The sequence below is a fragment of the Pararge aegeria genome, chromosome 12, assembly GCF_905163445.1.
Source record: "Pararge aegeria chromosome 12, ilParAegt1.1, whole genome shotgun sequence".
In the NCBI taxonomy this organism is placed as follows: domain Eukaryota; kingdom Metazoa; phylum Arthropoda; class Insecta; order Lepidoptera; family Nymphalidae; genus Pararge; species Pararge aegeria.
Genome location: NC_053191.1, coordinates 18,761,254 through 18,786,454, shown reverse-complemented (window position 1 = coordinate 18,786,454; position 25,201 = coordinate 18,761,254). Strand labels below are relative to the sequence as shown.

Here is a 25,201-nt window from a genome sequence, read left to right as displayed (position 1 = left end):
TAGATGAACTTTGAACTTATTAAGAGACATCTCTACAGATTTCAAAAGTTAGTTTATCGTAGCGCTATTTGCTTTACAACGCCTGACTGATGCATGAGGTGAGGTAGCATACCTCGGCGCCTGCCGCGGGCTCTGAGGTAGAGATGTCTCATGATCGGGGTAAACGATGTAGGAAAAATGAAATCAAAGACTGCGTTTGACATTCCCCCTCGATGGGTGGAAAGTGGAGTGCAAATGGCGTACAAGCTCTCGGCGTGCAGTGCCGCTCGGCTGCGGCGCGGCAGCGGGCCGGCGGGCGGCGCAGCCTGCCGTACAAGCCGCTACAGCGAGCGTACTTTCAGTTTGCTTCCATGGCTATTGAACCGCACGTCTCGCTCTGTACATGCCGGTGGCGCGGCGACTGCGCCTTACGGTTGTCGCATTAGGGCTCAGAATGGCCTGCAGACCGCGAGGCGCGGCCGTGTGCGTAGTGCGCCTGTGTGCACGCCCTGCGCGACTGCAGCAAGCCCTAGGTCAGTACTCTCCGATGCATCCGACTGAGTGCATTCGCGCCGCGAACCCGGCCGAACATCAAAAATCACAGAAAAAATCCCTGCCATCCCGATTACAGTGTCCACTACCATGCATCGTGCATTTTTTTCGAAAGAAAACTGTGATAGGGATGGATAAATGAAGGCGTCTTTGTTCGCCGCCATGTTGGATTGCACGGTGAGTTCGCTTTCCAATTTTTTGAATTCGGAACACTCGCACGCCATTTTGAAAAACCTCTTTGTTCAGCCTCCGGCGAACATCTGCCGTGCATGTGCAGCGGGGCGCACAATGCGCTGGCGGGCCGGGCGCCAGCTTTCGTTATTGCATTAGCCGCTAATCGGCTAATCGCGTGACGCTGTGAAATAGATCAATACTGCACTAAGACGCGCCGCACACGCCCTCGCCTCGACACTCCTTTGCCTCTTTACCCACTGTGCTTACGATTTTTGTTAAGAAAGATGTAAATGTTTTGAAAATATTTTTATGGAAAACTGATGTTTGGGAAACACTAAAATTCTTAATGATTACGTCATAAGATGCGCCATTTTGAACGCTCCGCGCCCCCGCTCCTTGCCGATAACTATGACATATAGCGCACACCGCACATAGCCCAGCGAACTGTACCTACCCATTCATGCTGATATCATTATGATATCACAACTACCAATTAACAAGTAAGCAAATAACTTCTTTTCTTCTTTGTCTCTGTTTTATTTGTTTCTTAATATTTAACTGAATAGTATAATGGTAGTACTTACTTGAAGGAGCCTAGTGGGCCAAAGCTGTCCTACGAACCTACCTCTGATTATGTATTTGTGTTATCACGTAGGTATCTATTTTGATGTGATAGCACCCGGTAGCCCGTCACCTCGCCCACTTTAGCTCCACATAAAGTCTTAACCAAAAAGCGGGAAGCCAGGGCCGAGTGGCGGCATCGAAGGTTGATGGTGATTACAATGATCACTTAAAACAGGGGAAAAATAGGTTGCTGTCGTCATCACAAGTTCGACCGGTTGGTGCACCGCGGCTGCGCACAGACGCTTCGCTTGGAGAGGGGTCTACATGCTAGATCCTTGAAACTGCTCCACCCTTATTGGCATCCTTCGTGCTAATAATACAAACCAACGGTTTATGTGTACTTCGAGCCAACGCCTTTTTTTTCCGGAGAATTTACTGGCAGTGACATCGTTGACGTTTATACAAGTGCTTATACAAATGCAACTAGGCCTAGGTACTTGAAATAAATGGATTTCGAATGTCAATTTTGAATTTTGAATTTTGAATTGTTGGCTCCGACTCGCGACTCAACACCGCCAAACCCAACCAACCAAAATCCTGAGGAATCCTCAGGATTAGGAGGATAGACATATCTTCAACAAGTCTAAACCATATTTTTTACCGTATTTCTCAGTAACGCTTCAAAATGAAATGAAATGAATATCAAATACCCAGGTCTATCTGGGACCTCTAAAAACATCAACTGATGAAGATTACAAAATATTTTAGTGCTATCCTTTCCTTAATTAATAAATAAATTAATAAACTACGACAATGCACACATCGCCATCTAGGCCCAAAATAAGCGTAGATTGTGTTATGGGTACTAAGGTGACTGATAAATATTTCTATGAATAATATACATAAATATTTATAACATACAGATAAACACCCAGACCCTGAAAAACGCTTATATTCATCCCACAAACATTAATGTTCGTTGGATGCCAAGGATGGCTAAACATATCTGGTCAAGAAGTTTTTGGATTAATGATTTTGGGCGAAGTCAACGCAATCAAAACATAAGGTCGTGGTCCCATACCTACGACCTATATTGGCATACTTGCAGGGATTAAAACCGATGACAAAGAATTTATAACTCGTAATTTAAGTCACGATAGAATAATTTGTAAAATATATATTCCTTAGTCAAATTATAACTTCAATTATAAAGTCAAACTTAACTTCAACACAAAACAAACAATCAAATAGAAAAGTTTTTACGAAACAGGATTGCAGAAGTCAGACTCTCATTTGGCTGGTTTTTTACACTATTTTTATGATCTAAACTTATTTAGATACTTAATTTTTTTCTATTTAGAAGATGTAAATCGTGTCTTCGCACTCTCTTGGTAAAGGTCTGATGATCAGCAACTTCTTCGTACCTAGCTCTCGCAAAGGAAGGGTGTAGTTTAATATCTTATCAGCATCGTTCAATTACTTGTCGACATACACAGACCATAAAAGTCGATTTAATATTTCTTTCCAATCCTCTTTTATTGTCGTTTAAAATTTCGCCCAACTTCTTTTGAACCCGATGAGGCTTCTTATTCATAATCGTGTTTTGGTGACACGGTGTGAGGTAAACAGAACTAAATTCTCGTTAGTTGAGCAGTTTTATATTTCAATGTATGATTAGAAAAAAATCTATACATATTTAGTATGCGGACATGTAGGTACCTAGGTGTATAAACATGAATATCAATAAATCAGCCTGTCCGAACATATGTCACGGCGGGTCAACGGCCCGGTATCGCGGTGGGTGATTGACACGCGTGTCGTCCAACAGTAAACAAGCATTTCGCAAATAGCCCTTGTTATTGTTGCAACTCTATCGGCCTGTCATCAGAGAACGGTGCGTCCTGCCGAGACGTCCTGCAATCGTTCAGCAGCTTCTGTACCACTGCAGCACTTCGCTCTCACCATGTATATTATTTCTGGTCACTTCTTGGAGTATTGGTAACGGATTTAAGTTCTAACACTGAAAGTAAGAATGCACGTTTGCCACTTACCGGTCGATGCAGGATTCTTTTTTTTTTGCGGTCCCCGCTCCTGGCTCCAAATGTCTCATCGTTGGTTACAAGTATAGATGCTGGCAGCGATAGTCAAAGATAGATGATAATGGGAAAAAGTTGAAAAGTCCCTAATTAACAAGGACGTGCGCGCCAAGCCGTGTTGCACGTTAGCGAGAATAGTCAGACAGCGAATGACATTGATAGGTACTCGTAGGTAGCGCTAGCGAACGTTCGGAATCTTGACATTTACATTCCTTTTCAGTGTTATAAACAAATTATTTATGCTTGCACTTTAGAATCATTTGATATACGGAACAGGGAGTATTTCCACCCTGAGTCATACACTACTTTTACTATACAATTAGAGATTATGATGTCAGAATTGTATCAGCACCATACCTTCTATACTTGGGTATAGTCACACAGCCTGCAGTCAGCTTAACTGGATGTTTCATGTCCTCTGCTATTTCTCAATTTTCAAAATAGGAACGGGTTTATATTTATTCAGTGCGTAAACGAGTAAACAAATAAATTCAATGGTAATTGTGCTAAGTATAATGTATACGTTTGTTAGTGTAGGCATGTAGATTACTTTTCACAACATCTACAGTTTGCCCGCGAGCGGTTTCAGCTGATCCAAGTAATCTATAGCTGACTCACATCTAGGTCATGAATGTAGGTCGATATCTATGTAGCACCTAGCTACAGTCTGCACTTAGCACACAGCTCGATGTGGTGGAAATTTAACGCACAAATGTTATATTTCTTGCTGAAGAAATATTATGCCAGTGCTACCTGCACTCCGATCAAAATTTGGGTTACAGTAAATTAAAAAAACCGTAAGTAATTCTACTTAAGAAAAATTGAAACGTATAAAATTTATACCACGTAGCCTGTTTACTGACTCTACCAAGAATATAAACGCTAAGCTTTGGCGACGGACCAAAACATATCTCAACAACATGTGCAGCTCAGTGGATAACTTGAGAATACATTACGGTGTCTGAAAAACAAAAAAAAATGTATAGTCTCTACAAAATAAGTATACAAAGATTAAGGAATGCAGTTTATTACTAGCTTCTTTACGGTAGAATTTTCATTCTGATCTGGTGTAGAGTTCCTAATAGTAAGTACTACGGACTATAGTCGTAAAAATATAATAGGCCCGTTTTGACATTTGTGCAAGACCATAGAATGTAACTTGGAACGAAACTGAAAGAAACAATAAAATAAAAATCAATTACATACAGTGTTTTAAAAAATACGTAAATTTTTTTGGGACGTTAAATAATATGAAAGAATATATCGCGAGTTTTCTTTTTGCGCTTACTTCACAGTAGTATGCAATTTATAATTGTTGCGAAACGGTTACGTTCTCAGCCTTTTTTTTTTTATACTAGAGCTGTAACCATTTTTTTACTGCATATCGAAATTAAATATTGTGTAGTTATCTTTACTGCAAAGAATGAGCTTGGTTCTCAAAATGGGTTCTAAATAATGAATCTGAGTTGATGTATCTGACCAAGCGGCACATGACTGAAGCGTCCCCGCGCGCACTGTGCAGTTTTTCGTTCCTCATCTTATAAAGTTGACTGTGCGCTCGTTTAAGTTTGATATATATTGTTTACTATTACGTTAACTATGGCTCTTCTATTTTGGACATTAATTTGAATCGATTTTTGTGTTTGTTGTTATATAGTACTAACTCTGTTTCAACATGTTGAAAAGTGGACGTATAATCAACAGCCAGTCACGCGTATTGGTTGTGAAGTTTAAGGAATACTTTGAACGAACGAACACTTTACAATACATAATAATATTAATCAAGTACTGATACAAACTTGAATTGATTTATCGTGAGTATCGAGTCCTGAGTCTTATGGTTCCATAACTAGTTACGTCGCGATGACAAATGTCAAAACGGGCCTATTATATTTTTACGACTATAAAGGACTTTTCTTAAATGCTTGTAAAAGGCCTTTGTAGAAAGAACGTTGCTATGATTTTCTTAATATGATTAAAAATAACCCCGTAATGAGTAAAAAAAGATAACACCGGACAAAAAATAGGGGAATAAATATTGACAGGAAAACATAAATAACTCTACGCTAGACCGGCGCAGTACATAAGTAGAGTCACCTACGTGGCTATGAAAGTAACCAATCGCCGACCGAACCCCAAAACTTAGGACGGGGACGTGAAAAAACAACGGAATAGATAAAAAACTATCCAACCGGTATTCCAAAATGCATACACTAAAAACTAACCAATCACGAGCCAGAAATAGACCAATAGAAAAGGGTCTAGGAGTCCTGCGACCAATGGAGGCCCTGCGCAAGAGTCCGCCCTTCCGGCCCTTCGCATAGCGCCACAGAGCGCGCCACAGAGCATCGCAACTGTAACTCACTGATGGCTCGGACGCGCGACCACTCCGAGTAGATCTATCGGCTCCTAAGCGACTACGTTGTCTTTCTTCGTAAGAACCGTAGAAAAGATGTTTTATGTGAGCTTCCCTAAGACAAATCTGCCTTCCGGTCCGATGATAGTCACTACACACTGTGTTTGTAGGGACTATCATGAGACGACATCTTGACGTTTCAGTAAAGCTAAAGTAGACCTTTTGGAATTAATGAATCTTGATGTTCTTTCTGAGAATTAAGGACATTTGTCATCATTCGCCCCGAAAAAATAGTAAAGCAAGAGTTGGGGAAAGCTTTTACTTTTAAGCGTAGTTTGAAAGGTTTTTTATTATAAACTTTATAAAGTTAATAATAATTCAAGCTGTATCTTTTGTAATAGTTACAGGTCTTAACATAACAGCTGTCCTTAAAATACTTAGACCTTGGGGGGAAAAATCTTTCTAAGCGTCAATTTTCAAAGTATTTTTTTTTATCTAGCGACGCGAGTTACCTACTTCTATTTTGACAGCCTGCCCGGCCCGTCCGATTGTCAGGGCCTAAATCTATAGCTTCTAAATAATGTAGAATTTATTAGTTATGTTTTTAATGTAGAGAAAACTATAGGTTTACTATAGTTTTCTCTAAATTCACAAGTATACAGTTTGATGACCGCACCTGGACCAAAGAAAGCCGTCTTTAGTATCATCTGCTTCTGACTCAACCACGCTAACTAGTCAGATTGTAAATCTGCCATGTACCTATGCCTATTTCCTAGCTTTAGTTTTAAGTTAACGAATGCAGTCATCACCATCACCTAACTAGTGTTAACAAGTTAAATGTATGAACGCTTCATAAGTGCCTGCGATAAGGTCTACATGAAAATAACATTGTTGAATTTGAATTTGAATTTAAAAGTGATTTAGGAGTAGACAGATTTGAGCTGAAGGTAGCGTCAGTTGTCCTTACAAAGAGGTAAGCGCGCCAGCGTTTTTGGCATATGTTTATAAGTGACTAACTGTTGCCCACGACTTCGTCTGCGTTTGATTTCACAACAACTTCACAAAGACAAACACTTTCATCCCCTCTCCCGAATCGGAACCAAGCTTAATGTCGGGATAAAGAGTATGTCTCATTGCTATTTACAGATCTCCCTCTTATAGACAATTAGACAATTTTATTAATAGCTTTAATACGGTTCTTACTGATTTGACACATTATAAGACTCTTGTTGTTATGGGTGATATGAACATAAATATTTCTCAACCAATTTATGACAACCGTTCCCATGAGTATTTGAATCTTATCAGTAGCCATGGTCTCCTACCAACACATTTTTTCCCGACCCACGATAAAAGCTGCATTGACCATGTATTATTAAAAACGCACTTTAAAAATACTACAGTAGTTTTAGATGCATGTGGCAGTGTGCCTTGACATGAGAGTTCCTAGACAACATGTCTCAAATAGTCGACACGTCATTGATTACACCAGTATTAAAAACAGCATTGATGAACATAATTTTAGTGATATAGTACACTCTCAAGACCCAAATAACGCGGCAAATTTGCTAGTTGATACTCTGAGCGGCATTATTCATTCCAACACGAAAATTGTTCGTATGTCTCGGAAAAAAGTACCAATTAAACCCTGGATTACTCCAGGTCTTTTGAAATGCATTAAACATCGGGACCGTCTACATAAAAAGCATAAGAAATCACCCAACAATGAAATTCTAAAATTAACTTATAATCGATACAAAAATTTCTGTAATAATCTATTAAAGCGGTTAAAACGAACTTACGAAAAACTGGAATTTGAAAAAACTAAAAACGATACAAAAGGTACATGGCAAGTTATAAAGAAAATTACTAATATTACTTCTTCACCCTCCCCTCCAATAGAACTTTTACAATTGCAAAGTGACCCAAAATCTTCACTCAATCTCGTAAATAAATATTTTGCTGAGGTGGGAAATAAATTGGCAACACAGATTCTCCAAAGCTCAAATTCTTCCCCAATCAGTAAAATAGGTGGTTCTTTCGGCTCTGTAAATTCTTTTGGCCTGCTACAAGCTTTGATCAAGAAGAAATACAAAACATTATAATGAGCCTAAAATCAAATAGCGCCGTTGGTTGGGATGGCATACCAACTAAGGTTATAAAGTCAAGTTCTATTATCTTAACTCCTATTATAACCAAAATTTGTAATGACTGTTTATGAAAAGGTATATTTCCAAATTGCTTAAAGAAGGCTTTAGTTATACCAGTATATAAAAATGGCGATAGAAGCAGTGTTAACAACTATAGACCTATTTCGTTGCTTACGGCTTTTTCCAAAATATTTGAAAGGGTCTTAAATAAAAGATTAGTTAACTATTTAGAGACTAAAAATATCTTATCTATAAATAAATATGGCTTTAGGAAAAATAAATCTACAAAAGACGCTGCTCTAGAATTAACTGAAACTGTTTCAAGGGCTTTGGATAAGAGACTAAAATGTGTTGGTGTATTCCTGGACTTGTCTAAGGCCTTCGACACAGTTTCTATCCCTATACTCCTGGATAAGATGGAAAAAATAGGAGTCAGGGGCATAGCGCTGGATATATTTAGGGATTACTTGACAAATCGTACTCAGCAAATTAAAGTCAATGAATACTTGAGTGATGCTTTGCCTCTGACCTATGGAGTCCCCCAGGGTAGCATTTTGGGCCCTACGCTATTCCATATATATATTAACAATCTCTGCTGTCTCTCTATACCTAACTGCAAAATGATAGCCTACGCAGATGATACCGTCTTACTTATTACAGGAAATACGTGGGAAAACACATTTATAAATACTGAATATGCTTTACAAAAGGCTGACCGAAAATTTACTTAGCCTAAACATTAACAAAACAAAATTACTTACCTTCTCACCCTCCACCACCTCGCAACCCAGTACTGATAAGTGCATTGTGAAAGCTCATACCTGTAATTCTTTTAGTAACAACTTAAACTGTGCTTGTCCTGTTGTCGAATATGTTACAAATATAAAATATCTTGGACTACTTATAGATAATACTTTGACATGGAATTTACACATATCAAAACTAACTACAAAAATAAGGAAATTTATCTATGTATTTAAAAATCTTAGATCATCAGCTAATAAAAGTACTATTTTTATGGTGTATTATGCAATAGTGCAATCATTACTCTTGTATTGTATTTCAGTTTGGGGAGGTAGCAATAAAACATCACTGCTAAGGTTAGAGAGAGCACAGAGATCTATTTTAAAAGTAATAACAAAAAAGCCATATAGATACCCCACAATAGATTGCAAAGTTCTTTCGGTTCGTCAACTCTTCCTATCGCAAGTTATAAAACGCAAACATAATTCTCTCACCTTTGATAAAAATAAAGTAAACAGAAGATTAGACATGCTTAGAACAGAAAGACATAATTCAAAATTCAAAATTCAAAATTCATTTATTTCAAGTAGGCCTAATATAAGCACTTTTGAAACGTCAAGTCTGTCTGTTTGTAGTGATTCTACCACCTAAGAACCATAGAACTAAACTGTCAGGGAGACAGTCCTATATCCTCAGCTCTAGACTTTATAATAAAATACATGAAACCATTAACATATATCCACTAAATGGAAATAAATGTAAAAATCGTGTCAAAGAATGGTTGCTCACGCAAACATATGCAGAAACTGAAAAGTTGCTTGAAGTTTTATCTTAGTTCGGTAATATTTCACACACACACACACACACATACACACGCGCACGCACACACACATACCCACACACACACACACACACACACACACACACACACACACACACACACATACACATATGTATAAAACGTTCAAAACATGTAACCTAGTACAAATATGATTACCAGCGTTACCTGCGAATTGATATCTTTATTTTTTTTTCTTTTTGTTTTAAACGAGCCATATTTATAAGGAGAGCACTGTCGCCTATAACACAGGTTTATACCTAGCTTAGGGACAGTTGATTTCTGTATATCCGTGTTAATTTTAACATTAATATAAGTTATACCTATTGTGCAGATGTAATGTAAATTTTACCTATGTTTTATTGAACAATAAACAAATATTATTATTATTATTATCCTATATTACTTATAACACTTCCAAGAACATCTGACAATCTGACTTCCATGAGGATCGGTTAAGTAGTTTTTGCGTGAAAGCCTAACAAACAAACTTACATTGGCATTTATAATATTAGTAGAGATAGGGATAGGGATAACTTAGACGGCATATTATATTTTCTTTAAAAAAATATTCATATATATAAATTTTGGCAATGCGAAAGAATATCTGTTTGGTTTTACGTTACTTAAGTTTGCACCACTGCACCGGTCTCAATGAAAAGCATGTATATCGTTTGCATGCTGAGGGCGGACCTAATATGACACTTTATTTCCGGGAAAACTAATTGTGTCAATAATTTAACAAGGAAACTGCATTTTCGGATTTTTGTTTTCAATAGTGCAAAGAAACCTCTGAATTGCCAAAAAATATAGGGTTTAAGTCATAGAACGCGCTTTATAAGCCTGTATTTTTTATGCTCTTCAATACATTATCATTTGTTCCTATCTAAAAAGATTGGTTACACTAGTACAGACAGATAGACACAATGCGATTACTATATCCGTTTTTCTATTGCGTCGATAAGGTTCAAGATAAATACAAAAATTTTACTTACATAAAATAGACTCAAATATCATAAATAGGTATAATGCAAGTCCGAGGCCCAAAGCCGAAAATGCCATTAAAAGTTACAAAGAGTTTTACTTGGGGAGTGCACTCATACAAATAATTAGGGGTCAAAAATTGTTTTCCACCCCGTACCGGCTTGTGTTGTGGGGTTATTGGTGCAAGGAAATATTATAATTTTAACGATATGTTTGTTTGGATCGGATGACAACACACTTTACTGGACTGTACTGGCAGTTATTCGCGTCGCATCGCTCCTCAGGGTGATGCAATGACATCAAGTAGCGCCTTCCTTTAGCTTCTTTAAAAATGGGACTATCAAAATATTGCAGATATGACTCTAAAAGTTCAACAATCTTTTTTGCAAGTTTAAACAGAAACAAACTCTACATGAGTTTATTCTTAGTAAAAGATTACTAGTTGTTGCCCGCGGTTTCGTTCGCGTGCATATTTTGATGCGTGTGTTAGGAAATAGGGAATTATAGCACTTTATCTATGATAAACCCGATGATTATAATAAATATATCAACAAATCATAGTTTGTATACTCATTGATAGTGTATTGAAAATAGAATAATGGCCTTTAGTAGACTGTCAAAGAAAAATATAGGATCTATGGCGGGAGACGCGAGTTTGACAAGATCGATTGGCGGGAAAGAAAAGTTAGCACGGATTTTAATTAATTAATTAAGAAATGGAGATTAAGTAAAGTATTGTGGATAGAACGTTACAAATTGGGAATAGATGATTTATAATGGAAACGATATACTTAAGGAAATATTGTTGTGGCGGAACAAGAGTCGTATATACTGGTGATGGAGTTGAGATAAGTTGTTAAAAGTTGTTGGTACTATGGTTGTACCTGATGTTGCATCAGATAAGTATATCTCTTATATCCTTTGGGTTATTCAGGTATAATATATGGAGCCCTAGCATTATTTTATACAGATAGCGTATGTAGCAGAGGTTGCTCTATACAAACAACTTGTTCCAAAAGTCCTGATGTTATAAGTGATCATAGTAGTTATGTTTGACCTGTCTTATATGTCTTGTATCAAAGGGCCTAGCGTTATAACATATGATAATGTTGTAATTGTGTTTATAAGTCTTGTTTTAATTGATTGAATAAAAGAGCAACGGTAGAGTTTCTTGCCAGTGGTCTTCTCTGCCGAAGACAGCATTCCGAACTGGTAGTAGAGTCATTTGAAGGTAACAAGTAATATGAATTATAGAGAAGCTTAATATACAGTATTAGAGTCAGTCCAGTTGTTTTATTTCACTCCTTGGGAAGTCAGGTTTATAGAGTACAGACCCACAACACTGCTCTAAAGCAGGTTGGTGGTCTTTAAAGATTTCTTTTATAAAATGAATACTTTAATAGAAAGGAAGAATAATAGTCATGAGAATAAATGATTAATGCTAAGAAACTAGGTATTTAGCTTCAATAATACTGTTAATTAATGAAAGATCTAAGTGCCATCCTGAACATTGTGGGTATTATAGTGTATATCATAATACCTGGGCTTTCCATTCTCTATATTTTTTTAGCACGTGTATGCATATGTTCTGTTATTCTCTGAGCCAAAAATGCATGTCGATCTCTTGCTCTGTTTAAAACAAAAACAAATCCATCCCATTCTTGTGATTCGGTCTGAAGGGCGAGGTTGCCGGTGTCATTACACAGGCACATTACAGGCACATGTGACATGAGGCTTAGCACCGCCACAGGGTGGTACTTTGTATGCCCTGCGACCTACCGTCAGGTGGACAATCTGCTTGGTCCGTCGGTATTAAAACTAGCTGTTAAATTTCCAATTGAATCCCTCGTACGCCGACCTAACAACTGGAAGCTCGATTTGTACACGTTTTGCTAGGAATTTTCTTGTCATTCCAGTCACGCTCTGCAAGATAGACGGTGGACAGATCGACACTGGTTTATTCATCAAATCAGATTGACGAGAGATGAGTGTTAATTTAAACTTGCATACAGTTCAACTGGCGGCCGCTGGCGCTTTGCGGCGCTCGCGAACTGCGCAGGCACAGTTAATACACTTTTGCTTATATCATTTCCATTTCAATTTATTGAAGTGTAACTTCTTTTCTGTTACGCACCATCTTCATTTCTAAGTCATATTTATCCGTAACGCGCTATATTTATTTCTAATTCAATGAACACGTGGGTGCGATTATGGTATTATTTTTTTAAATTTATTTTAGGTTAAACTCAATTTTTGATCGTAAATATCATTGAATGTGTTGATCAATACGACTGTTATGTATCTAGACATCACTTAGTTCTAATAATAATATATATATTTTTTATTATGGTATATAGAAGTTTTAATTCTTACGTGTCTACACCAATTTTTTTAAGACAAATTTAGTAATATATTATAACGTAGCAATGCACAGTTTAGGGGCAGCCATTTTTTAAATTAAATAATTTCAAGAATTACTAAGACTCCATCTGGGAAAGAATATTGAGTAGGGAAACCGATTTAATAAAGGATGTTCAATTATCATCTCTCTAATATAAAAAATCATCTAAGTACTAAATAAAAACAATGCTCAATAAGGTATTTCTTTTTTCAGTTAAATATTTTTATGGACATTGTGCGTATGGACGTTGGGAGTGCTTGTTTTGATTACTTTAATTACATAATTTAATTTTTTTTCGTATTTTCTTGAAAACGTTGTTCATTTTCTTACTTTTTAATACATTGTAAAGTTGTATATTTTTCTTTACGAATTTGCATCTATAGACTGATAGATACATATTGACTGTGTCGCAAGTGTGAGGGCGAACTGTAGCACTGCCCCAGACGTCCCCTGCTTGTACGGCGCCACTACACTGTGTCCGCATACCGATTACACATTATTCTGCTCGATTATTTAAATAGCTTTTGCACAAGTAAGACATTGTGATGAAATTTAAATAACAACCCTTGAATTTAAAATAATTACCTGCATTTTCTTGAATGAGGATACTCTAGCATTTGAAAAACATTTATAAATATGAAGTAATAGCACCAAATAAAAGTCCCAGTCGGGAATCGAATACAAGTTCTTCCAACGATGAGAAAATTGTGCAAATACTTAATATTTCCGCCAGAAATATCGCTAAAACTTAAAACCTTGTCTGCTAAAGCTTTCATCATAATAGTCTTAAACGATCAATTTGCAAGGCGTGGGTTTTTTTACGCATTTCCACTCACCAACTGTCTACGTAGTCGAGAATTTACTGACGCTGTGGATTCGTCACTCCAGCAGCTAAAAACCCTTAAGGCCCCTAAGCTATGTGCTTCGCCGTGCTTCATTTTAGCTTAGCAACTCGTTGAGCTATATGGGTATCTTGGATACTTGCTTCAAGTTTCATAACGCACTGATACTCCGAACATAACTGGTTGTCAAACTGAGGTCTGCAATTAGCGGCCACCTCTTGCATCCAGCAGTCATCCCTCCCATTACTGGAAGAACTGCCTTTCTACACTAAAAATTATAGCAATTCAATATCCAAAAGGACCTACGTTTTTGAGAGTGGTTTAAGGAAAAGCTATATTCCACGGTGCCGGCGCCCTTCACAACAAAACGAGCGTCCGCTGCCCAATGGTGTTCCCGGGCGCACGGCGCGCGGGCGAGGGGCCGCCCCCCGTGCACGTGGTTTTTTAGACGGTTAGGATAGATAGCCATAGGGCGGGCCGTGTTTTTTGCTTGCTCATATGTATTGACGGCGCCGCGGCCTTGCCTATTCCACGTCAGCGAACGCTTGTGTGGGACAGATAGCCCCAAGCGACGTGCATATCTTGCGCGCCAGTGACGTCATCTGCGTCTTGGCGTATTTTCAGAGGCGATACATTTCTCGTGTACGTCTTGCACTTGCCGTAGGTGGAATATGCTCAGCTGTGAGGCAATCTCACATTGCTGTATAGGAACCCTTGATAAAATAATTATAATATTCTTGAATTTTTACTTTAAGTAAATCAATAAAAAAACCCTTAATAGTTACTTACTTACTTTAGTTACTTAGCTCTAACGGGTGAACGGATTTAGATGCAATTATTTTCATAACCTACACATCTGGGTATGTTCTCAGAAATTTCAACTACAGGTTTTAAAAAAACAGAACGGTCTCGGCTTGTAGTTGTTTGCATTAAATCTAACAACTTTTGTCGTGTACGACTTTTATTAATTTGATAAAACAAATAAATAAATTATTCAATAAGTCTACTTGTTACTGCTCTGTTACGCATTACTTCAAACCATTAACCATTACTTCACTACTCGACGTTATCGAATCACATATTTGGTTTCACAGTGTAATGTCACTTCGCAGAAATAACATGTTTTTTTTTGTATTAAATAAATTAAATAAGTTAAAGTCTGGTCTACAGGCATATAAGAGAACATATACATTAAACAAACATATTTTTTTTATTTTTGTACCGTCGTCTGGTGAGGAAGCCTGGTCCGATGGGCATTCCTGATCTGATTAGGTATCCTGGTACGGTGCGGGTAGTGACAGTGGACGCTCTGGGTCGCTGGCCGATGGCTGGTCCAGGTGCTAACTGGACGCGAGTGCTATGGCAACTCATAACAATCCTAACTTAACACCTATTACAATTACGAAAATTAAAGATAAACCATTTACCTAAATGGTTTATTTAACCATAACCATTTAGGTAAACCACCTTTCTTTGGGGAAGAAGTGACGACAAGGTTGGTAACCAGCCATCACTTTTTAGCAGTTTTAATGTAACAGTATTGTAAAATAGTTTTAGATACAAAAACCCTTGCCCAGTTGTGAACCAGTAATGGGGTTTATCATAATGCCGATGGTATCTTATCAAATTATTTTGTTTGTTTCAGATTCCTTGATGCGGAAAGCTGGAGACTGATTTCAAAATAAGGTAAGTTCCGGTTACCGGCGATATACTTTCTGTTACATAACACTTGCATGATATAGTCACATAGTTTTTTAAATAAACACGCTGATGACCGCGACTTCATGCGTAAATTACAAGTTTTCATGGAACTAAACGCACCCGTTGCACGATAGTTGCAACTCTCATATTATATTGTGTCAGCCTCGATACTTACCTGTATAAGAGTTAAAAGAGTTTTATAAATGAACTTGTTTACGATTTATTAATTAACCTGCGGGATCAATTTGTATTGTGTCCGAGATATTTTAGTTAAAAATTTAAGTCAAATATTTCTTTGTTTAAGTAGGCCCATAGATAGGCGCAGAAATTTTTCTCTTGATTGTAACCTAATTGATTGTACCTATTACCATAATGTAAATATTTATATGCTCTTACAATCATATTAGGTGGTGTCCTTGATGTCATAAAATTCCAGTAAGTTTGTATGGCTACTGTAGCCACTAAATTATATAATTTTAGTGGGTATGTCCATTAAATTCACCGGAAGGAAGTGATATACCTTGACACTTTCTGTGTGCCATAATGTGGCTTAGATACCTCATTGGCAGCAGATCCACAGTGTCTACGTATCTAGTACGATCTAAGTCGACCCGACGGTTGTTAGTGCAGATACAGTTTAGGAGTTCAATCGCAGGTGACAAAAGTCCATGACACATTAAAAACATTGCAAGTTGTATGCGTATAAGTAAGTAAGAGTAATGCGTAAAGAAAACTATAAACTGTGTAGTGACTAAAATATTCCAGTACATTTAATAAACATATTCTGAATGTTTTTATCAGGAGAAGCTTAAATATGAAGAGAGAACCCAAAACTGTTTTTCTTTATTTTCTTTGTATCATGCGGGTATTACTTAGCGGATTTAGCCCATACTCCGGGTAAACATTGAAGCTATTTGTATCCCGAAAAATAAAGAGTTTTTCTTCAGGGGAGGGGATGAAATACTTTATCAATCTCACACGTCATTATTTCTGTCATTTCAAAAAGTATTTACATAAGTATTTTTTTAAATAACTTAAAATCTGCTTGAATTTCGTGAAGATCTGGTGAATATCTCTGGACATACGAGACAACAAACTTAATGTTACATGATAAGTACACACTTGCTACATGTAATATTATGACGTTGTAGCTGCTGACACTTCATGAAAATGGTAGAAGTTGTCTTAGTTAATCTTCAGCATACAAGTCAACTATGTTGACTCTTAATTAAGTATTCGTTATTAGTGATAGAAAACTGAAAGTAAGGTAAATTCTACGGCACACATCTCCAAATTATTAGCAGTCATTATATAGTAAAATAGGTGGTGACACCCCAGTAGTCACCCCAGACACGGACGCTAATGCATCACATTTGACAATGCTGATTGCGAAAGTGCGCCTGTTTGTCTCTTTGCGTGTGATCTATGTTATGCTCAACCTTCAACAATCTTGATGAAATTAATATATAATACAGGATAATTTTAAAACCACTGCGGATTTTTTTTGTTGGTTCGGTATCGGTTGAACATATTTCCACTAAATTTTTCATATTTTTTTTTTACCATGTCCGAGCACAAAATAAGCAAATAATGGCTACTCCTAAACGGTATATACCTAAAAAAATAATAGCCCACTACAATCTTAGGCTGCATCTTCACTTACCACCAGGTGAGATTGCGGAAAAAGAATACATCGTAATGTGTGGCATGCATAGGTAAGTAATGAGTTTTTAAATTTTAATTGTTTAAGTTTTTAAGTGCTTTATTTTATGGAATTACCGCTGCGACGATAGGACCGAGTGCGAGAACGGAACGTTGATCGCAAGTTAAGAGCTGAGAGCCATTTTAGGGTGCCCAAAATTATCTCTTCCGGGGACTAATCTTTTGTAACCGTTAATTTCTGTATCGTTAGGTCAAACATATAAATCTATATATATATAATGAAAATGGTCTTCCTTTGAGGCTCAATCACGCCTAAATCACTGATCGTATCGACACGAAACTACCACCATTCGATGCGAAATTTTTCCTAGATGGTTTATGGCTATCTATTTTTTGAATTCCAACATTCCTTCATTTTTTTATTGCTGTTTTACTTTTATGAACATTTATCCCGCTAATAAAAACAAAAGATAAGCATTTTCTTTTGATTCTTTTGTTTTCATGGATTTCAAAAGAGTGTATTAAACGGATTATGGTTTTTTACATTCAGCTAAGAATCTACTCACGGTAGTGGAGAACGGCTGGACCAATTGGGCTTTTTTTTATCTTCAGAATTGTCAGGAGAAAGTTTTGTATGTAAGAAAATTTTAAAAAAGCCCGATAAAAAGTTAAAAATTTCGATGATAATCGAAGAATTCCCATCTAAATAGTCACTCACCACGAAATCTCGGGAACCATAAGACTTAGAAACGTGAAACTTGGTAGGAATATTAGTTTTGCTCTATATGTAGAGGACAGCTATGAATAGATTTTAAGAAATTCATTCCCCAAAGGGGATTGCGGGGGCGTTAACAATGAACAATTCCCGTTTTTAAACTATAGCTCCTATAGACTTCAAATTTGGTAGGAATCTTCTGTAAGAGGTGTAGAAATAGGCTATGAACGAATTTTACGATAGCTCACCCCACAGGAGGTTGCGGGGGTGGGTATTAACAATTAATATTTTTAATTTTCCAGCTAAAGCTCCTACAAGCTCCAAATTTTGTAGGAATTTTCTATAAGTGATGTAAAAATGATTTATGAACAAATTTTACGATATCCCACCCCAAAGAAGATTGCAGGGGCGTTAACAATGAAAATTTTCAATTTCCAAGCGATAGCTCCTATAGACTCCAAATTTAGTGAGAGTATTCTATATGTAATATAAAAATGATCTTCGAGCGGATTTTACAATGAATCACCTCCAATAAGGTTCGCGGGGGTGGGTGTTAACAATAAAAAATTTCAATTTCGAAATATAGCTTCTAAAAATTCTAAATATGGTAGGAATCTTTTATTATTCACATAAAGAACATCTCAAAATGGATTTCAATAAAGTCTACTTCCGACAGGAATTGCGGGGGTGGGTGTTAAAATCTAAAATTTTTATTTCTAACCTGTAACTTCTACAGACTCCAAATTTGGTGGGGAGCTTCGTGTATGTAGAGATATTCGTGTATTTCCTTACAACAATCGTCTTTTTGGCAGCGGAGAAAAAGTCATTGAGAGGTTTCAAAAACTTAACTTTACATGTAGCTATCCAATCAACGGACTAAGAATTTTACATTCATTTTACTTTTGCAGACTACATAACCGACGAATTCTTTTATTGCGGGATCGCGGAAATGTAACAGATTAAAATGAATGCATTTTCCAAGCACATGAGATGTGGAAAAGAAATTTAGTTACTTATTCCAATACAATTCATAAAAAACATGCACAATTAATTTTCTATAAAAAATTGATGTCACGGAGAAAATTTTAGTTAACAGAAAATTCGGCGCACTTGAACCTAGATAGATTTCAACTTCACATATGAGACTTGCAATGACTTTAACTTAAACTTTCAATGCTCATTTCAAATTTTTTTCTTCATGTCAATTATTATTAATTTTTGGAAGAAAGGCACGGAAATGTTATAATGATTGCACATTGAAAGTTACAATGAATATTAGTGAGAAAAATCACCTGGATGAAAGATACAGGCTAAATCGATGGAATTTGGAATTTGAGTAAGTCTAAACAATATCGATGCTTACAGTTCTATCCGCGGGGCCTATTTATGTTCATACAAAAATAAAAAAAAAGGAGAATAATAAAAATATGAAAAAAATAAATAAAAATGAAACATAAAATGTAATTTATTTCCTTTTTCAATTCGCCCAGCGAAGCGGGCTGGAAACGGCTAGTAAATATATATATATATATTCATAAATTTGGTTCATATATGACAAATTAAAATATCCGCACTGAAAAAAAATTATCCTGTATAGAGATAGCTTGCATCACATACATAATGTCACGAAAAAGCACAGCGGTACCTTTGGAGAACCTAGATAAACGCAAAAGAAGTCGCGGGCAAGCGCCAGTTAATAAAACACATTCTACTATATTATTAACAGATAGTTAGTATTTCTCTTGGTCATTTGAAACTGAAACTCTGCTTCATCACACTCTGGCTCGGTGACGGCAATTACAGAAGAATCATTGTACAATTAGCTGAGCACTCGCGAGTGCGCTGATAACAGACAGCGTTATCAGCTACCAGCGATGCGCCGCCACTCCATGCCACCGGCTGCATGCGAGTGGAACTGACTTGTAGAACGTATTACATCATTATTCATTTCGCGTGGAAATAAATAAACTTACAATTACGCTAATATTAAAAAAACTGTTTTAAAAAGCGAAAAACCCCAGTTTATTGGTTAATCGAACTAAAAACAAAACAAGATAGAAAAAAGTTTTAAAAAAAGCAACTTCTGGTTTAAAAGTTATACCAACTTAAGTATTTTTTTTTAAATCAAGTTTTATAAAATGGGTAAATAATTAAACTTTTGATAACTTTAACTTGATATGTCCCAGATATTTTATCAAATTAATACGTATTTTAACCTACTGATAATTAGTTCTTATTTAATTAATTTATTGTTTTCGGTGGGTGCGTATTTTGGTACAGGTGCTTTTTCGATTCACTTCAGTCTCAGGAGACTTCAATATTTGGTGAATATTGTCAACGTTGCTCAACCATCGCCCCACAGTACTTGCAGTCATTTATATAAGTTAATACTTATATAAGTTTGGCAGGTTTGCCCGTCAATGTGTCTATGACATAGTAACTTGCAAACGGATGCTCTACCGGTTTAAATGCGGTTTTTGGAGTGAAACAACCGAGACTGCGGTTCATAATTTATGGACGAGAATTGATAGTGAAATGACCTTGTAGGTCACGTTTCTTTGCATTCTTTTTTTCTTGACACCAATCACACCCAATAGTATGTAAAGATTCCTGTTCATTCTTCATTTGAAGGAGCCCATATTATAGGAATCGGGGAAGACGGAAGCCGAAAGAGTATTCCAGATATTTGCGGTGCGAATTGGAACGAGGAATCAAAACGCTTTGTACGAGTCTGGAACATCAACTTCGTAACGATGCCTTGCAGTTTGATGGCACACTCTCCGAAATATTTCTAATATACATCCAAGATAAGCAAGATATATCGCAGCGGGAAGGGCTCTGGGAATTTACGTTATCCCGCTCATTGAACAGCCTCGGTGGTCTATTGATGTGTTCGACTATATATCAAGGTGGCGTTGGTTCCACTCCCGAGTGGCGTCCAGAATTGAGTGTTGAGTAGGTACCAGTCGAAATGTTGGGACTGGTCGCTTTCCCCCCCGTGACAAACAGAGCACGCTAACAGTTTACGGTCCCGGTTACTGCCACGTGACGTGAGAATCTTCATGAAACTTTGTACACATATTCTTGAAGTATTACAAGTAACAAAGGATACTTCTCATCCCGACAGTAAGCTCAGTTCCTTTTGGAGAGGGGATGAAAGTGTTTGACAATTGTACACCGTAACTCAAATGATATCCCGATTTAAATAGTTATTTTTGTACTGTAAGTAGAGGTTTTAATATCTGTTTATAGCCTAAATTTCGTGTAGATCTGATGAATGTGATTCGAGATAGAGGACAGAACTCCTCAGCGGACAGCAGCAAACCCCTCATTTAAGGCTTAGCGATACTGAATACATAAAGTGGACACATTTATGAGGACTTTAGTGCTAGAACAAAATAAAAAACATGCGATTTCGATTCCTCCTATAATATTATCGCGTTCCTCGAAATATAATATTATCGCGTCGTTTATTTGATATCGTGTTGTTTGGGGAGTAAAGATTTTTTAGAAACGAGGCACTGCTGAGGTTCTTGATAGTCTGCCTGCCTTTCAACCCTATGATGGAGTCGCTACAAACAAACAATTTTGCTTCAAAGGTAATTCAGAATTAGTTGAAAGTACTACATTTTAAATATGATTTTGGAGCACCCACACAAAATATCAATTTTACGTTACTTACTCTGAGTAGTAGTAGACTCTCAACTAAAGAAGTAGTAGAGCTTTTTGTGACAGAGCACATCCGGTAGGGTACTACTGCAGCAGAGTTGCTGAGTGCCGGACGGTTCCCGGTGTAATTACAGGCACATGGGGCTAAACACCTACGCCTCAGGTACATGGACACAGGACAGCATTCTGTTTCACGTGTTCACTGCATACGCTGTGAAGTGTTGCTCTGTTTACATGCGATGGCTTCCCACTTGCTATCAGGTGGGCAATCCGCTTAGTCCTTCATTTTTATCATTATCAAAATTAATAAAAAAATGGCCTGTACTAAAAGACAACAGTGAAAGGGGCGACATTACATTAGTTAAGAGATTCGAGTACAAGACAGACTTTTGGCTAACTAACGGTACCTTGTATTCGGAGGGGGGATATATATTTTTAAGATAATTGAGGTCAACGCTCTTTAACGCGAGCAAAGTCTGGCAACGAGCTTATAGAAAGGTAGGTATCAGCCGGACGCTTAATTCCCAAAATTAAGTGTCCGGCTGATATGGACCAGGTTCGTACAGACAGGTTTTATCAAATGCCCAAAAAGACCAAAAAGCCCAGTTGAAGGACCCGCCAACCAGCGTTAGAGGTCGACGACCTGACGACGACCTTTTTGGTAAACGTCATTTCAGCTTTAGCGAGTTATTTTTAGTCCAAAATTGATATTTAGGTCTCCGCAAAACAGTTGCAGCCATTGAGTCCAATGTATGGCACCAGGGTCACGAGGCTGACAGAATTACATCGTACAATAATGCGATTAGTATTCGGTTTTGTTACACATTAATTACCTACGCGTTAAATAATCACACAATACTTATTTTAGGCTATTTTCCACGGGAATTGCCTGTTTCCGGACTATAGCGGATCTTATCCTTAACTAGAATACAGTCTTTGTTCTAATTATATTGATTTGTTTAGGCGTCAAACGGTAACAGATAAACATGCAGAGTTCCTTTCGAACTTGTGATATTAATACTTGATGCCCGCGACTTTGTTCACGTGGAAATTTTGTTTATGCCATTCTCTGACCCCCGACCTGCCACTGCACTACCTAATAACATTTCGTTCTGTGAAGAACAAACCTATCCCTCGAGAACCGCACATTTCCCCGGGATCGGAATGAAGAAAGCTGCTATTCCAGACTGCTATTAATTTATGTCTCAATCCTTCGCAATTATAATATAACTGCTGCCCGCGACTTTGTTCGTCCACGTTTGTTCAAGTTTTTAAAGCACCCCGTAGGAACCGCCTGAACAGCTTTTTTCCCGGGGATAATATTGTACAATGTATATCGCTCGAATGCCTGATGCATGCAAAAAAAAACCTGTATTCTACGCTTTGTGGGTTATGTGCCGGATACAAATTGTGCCAAAAATCATTAAGATAGGTGAAGGCTGAGCCGAACAGATAACAAACAAACAAACAGACGTACCCGCTTTTTCGCAATCAACATTGTCAATCGCAAATGACTATCCCGGGGACCTACTACCGTTATACTTTACCTATTATTCTATTCATTCTCTATCATAAATTACTGGTAATAATCGAGAGTTTTTTGGACTAAGTAGCAGAATTAAAAAATAGTAAATTGCAATTACATAGTCGATTAAAAATACTCTAGGTAAGCAGCGTTGTCAAAAGTTAGTAAATGAGTGGGTGAAGATTTGAAGAAGATTTTGGCGAACGACGGATTCATCTTCTATCACTAACAAAGAAAATTCTTTATCGATATGAAGCTAACGGATTATTAACTAAAGTAAAATTACAGGTGTGTAAAAATATTTAATGCAATTCCAAAATCTCAAAATGTCAAAAAAATAAATTCCAAATATATTAAAAAAGTGGCAATTGAGCAATGCGTTTTATTCAATTGATGAATTTCTGCAATTGAAGCCTCAGAACTAGGTTGTTTATATAAAATTGACCAAATTTTATATGTTGGGGTTGCCTGATATGTTTTTGCGTGAAAGCGTAACAAACAAACTTACATTCACATTTATAATATTAGTAGGGATTCATACAAATAAACACATTTCATTTCCTTTCAATAATTGAATGTACAGTAATCGCCCAGTAACAGTTTGATTACCAGTAGATATAGGTAGAGTTAGATAGATAAAAGATACAGTAGTACAGTTGGCTACTGACACGGTAAACTTCACACACTCCGAAGTTGCTTCGAGCTCAATCTTAAGAGCAACCCTGGGTGATTCCGCGTTGTCTCTGGTGGAGATAGTCTGATCACCTTCCGCCACCTTCAGCAGACCAGCTGCGTGCACACTTTACAAGTTACACAACTACAATGCAATCAGCTTCATGGGATGATGTCAACGAGCGCTTGAAATGTATTTAATGTCATAATTAGGCTGCCCGCACACAATTGACAATGTAATATTGTCAAGGAAGCGGTTAGAGCCCAGTGGGTAGGACTTCAACTTCAGTTTGGGGGACCGAGTTCGAATCCCAGCTCCCGGCCACCTCTAGCTTTTCTAGGTTATGTGCGTTTTAAGCAATTAAAATACAACTTGCTTTAACGGTGAAGGAAAACATCGTGAGGAGAGTACTTCATAATGTTCTCAAAGGTGTGTGATGTCCACCAATCTGAGCCAGCATGGTGGGCTAAGATCTTAACCCCTTCTCACTGTGGGAGGAGACCCGTGCCCTGAAGTGTTGATATGATGATAATGAATAAATAAATATACTACGACAATACACACATCGCCATCTTGCCCAAAGTAAGCGTAGCTTGTGTTATGGGTGCTAAGATGACTGATGAATATTTTTATACATAAATACTTATAATATAAAGATAAACACCCAGACACTGAAAAACATTCATGTTCATCACTCAAATATTTTCCAGTTGTGGGAATCGAACCAACGGCCTTGGACTCAGAAAGCAGGGTCGCCGCCCACTGCGCCAGTCGGCCGTCGATAATGCACATTGTCAATATGTATTTATATTGTTTATATTTGAAGCAGCGCTGCGTTTTAAGTTGGAGGTCCCGGGTTCGGTGCTCAGCAAGGGCTATTTAGTAATTTGCAATTTCTGAGTTTTCTCTGGTCTATTGGTGGGAGGCTCCTGCAGTGGCTAGCTACGAACCCTACTGTACGCGTAGATACCGATAAGGGTATGGTTTTAGTATATATGCCATACAACTAACAGGTTAAACCGTTACCACCTTAGACTACAGCATCACTTACCACCAGGTGAGATTGCAGTCAAGGGCAAACTTGTAGTAGTACAAAAAAAGACAATATTATATAGCACTTCAATACGCAGGCAATACATATGTCAATATGCAGTTATATCCCTACCTCCATATATTCTTGGAAGTGTTAGAAGTAATATAGGAAACTTTTTATCCCGACAATAAGCTCGGTTCCTTTGGGAGAGGGGATGAGTGTTTGACGATTTTACATCATAACTCCGACAAATTATAGCCGATTTAAATAATTATTTTTGTACCATAGAGGTGTGAGGCCAAAACTGTGGTTGGAGATAGAGGACAGAACTCCTCAGCGGACAGCAGCAAACCCCTCATTTAAGGCTTAGCGATACTGAATACTTTAATTTTTTTTAGATCTACAACTAAATTTGATGCTACATCAAAAAACAAAATCAAACGCAGACGAAGTCGCGGGCAACAGCTAGTTGTCAATAATGTTGATGTGTATGCGGGGAGCCGTAGGGTAGCCCGGTACAAATGTATTAGTCCATTGCCATTC

At 37.4% G+C, this 25,201-nt stretch overlaps 1 long non-coding RNA gene across 1 annotated transcript in view; it reads left to right on the top strand.

The window, feature by feature from the left end:
- The first annotated feature begins 539 nt into the window (after nt 1-539).
- LOC120628145 overlaps nt 540-25,201 on the top strand; it is a 63,210-nt gene continuing 38,548 nt past the window's right edge. The window contains exons 1-2 of the long non-coding RNA XR_005658952.1: nt 540-708; nt 15,326-15,366. This is a non-coding gene — a long non-coding RNA (uncharacterized LOC120628145). The remainder of the gene's footprint in view (nt 709-15,325; nt 15,367-25,201) is intronic.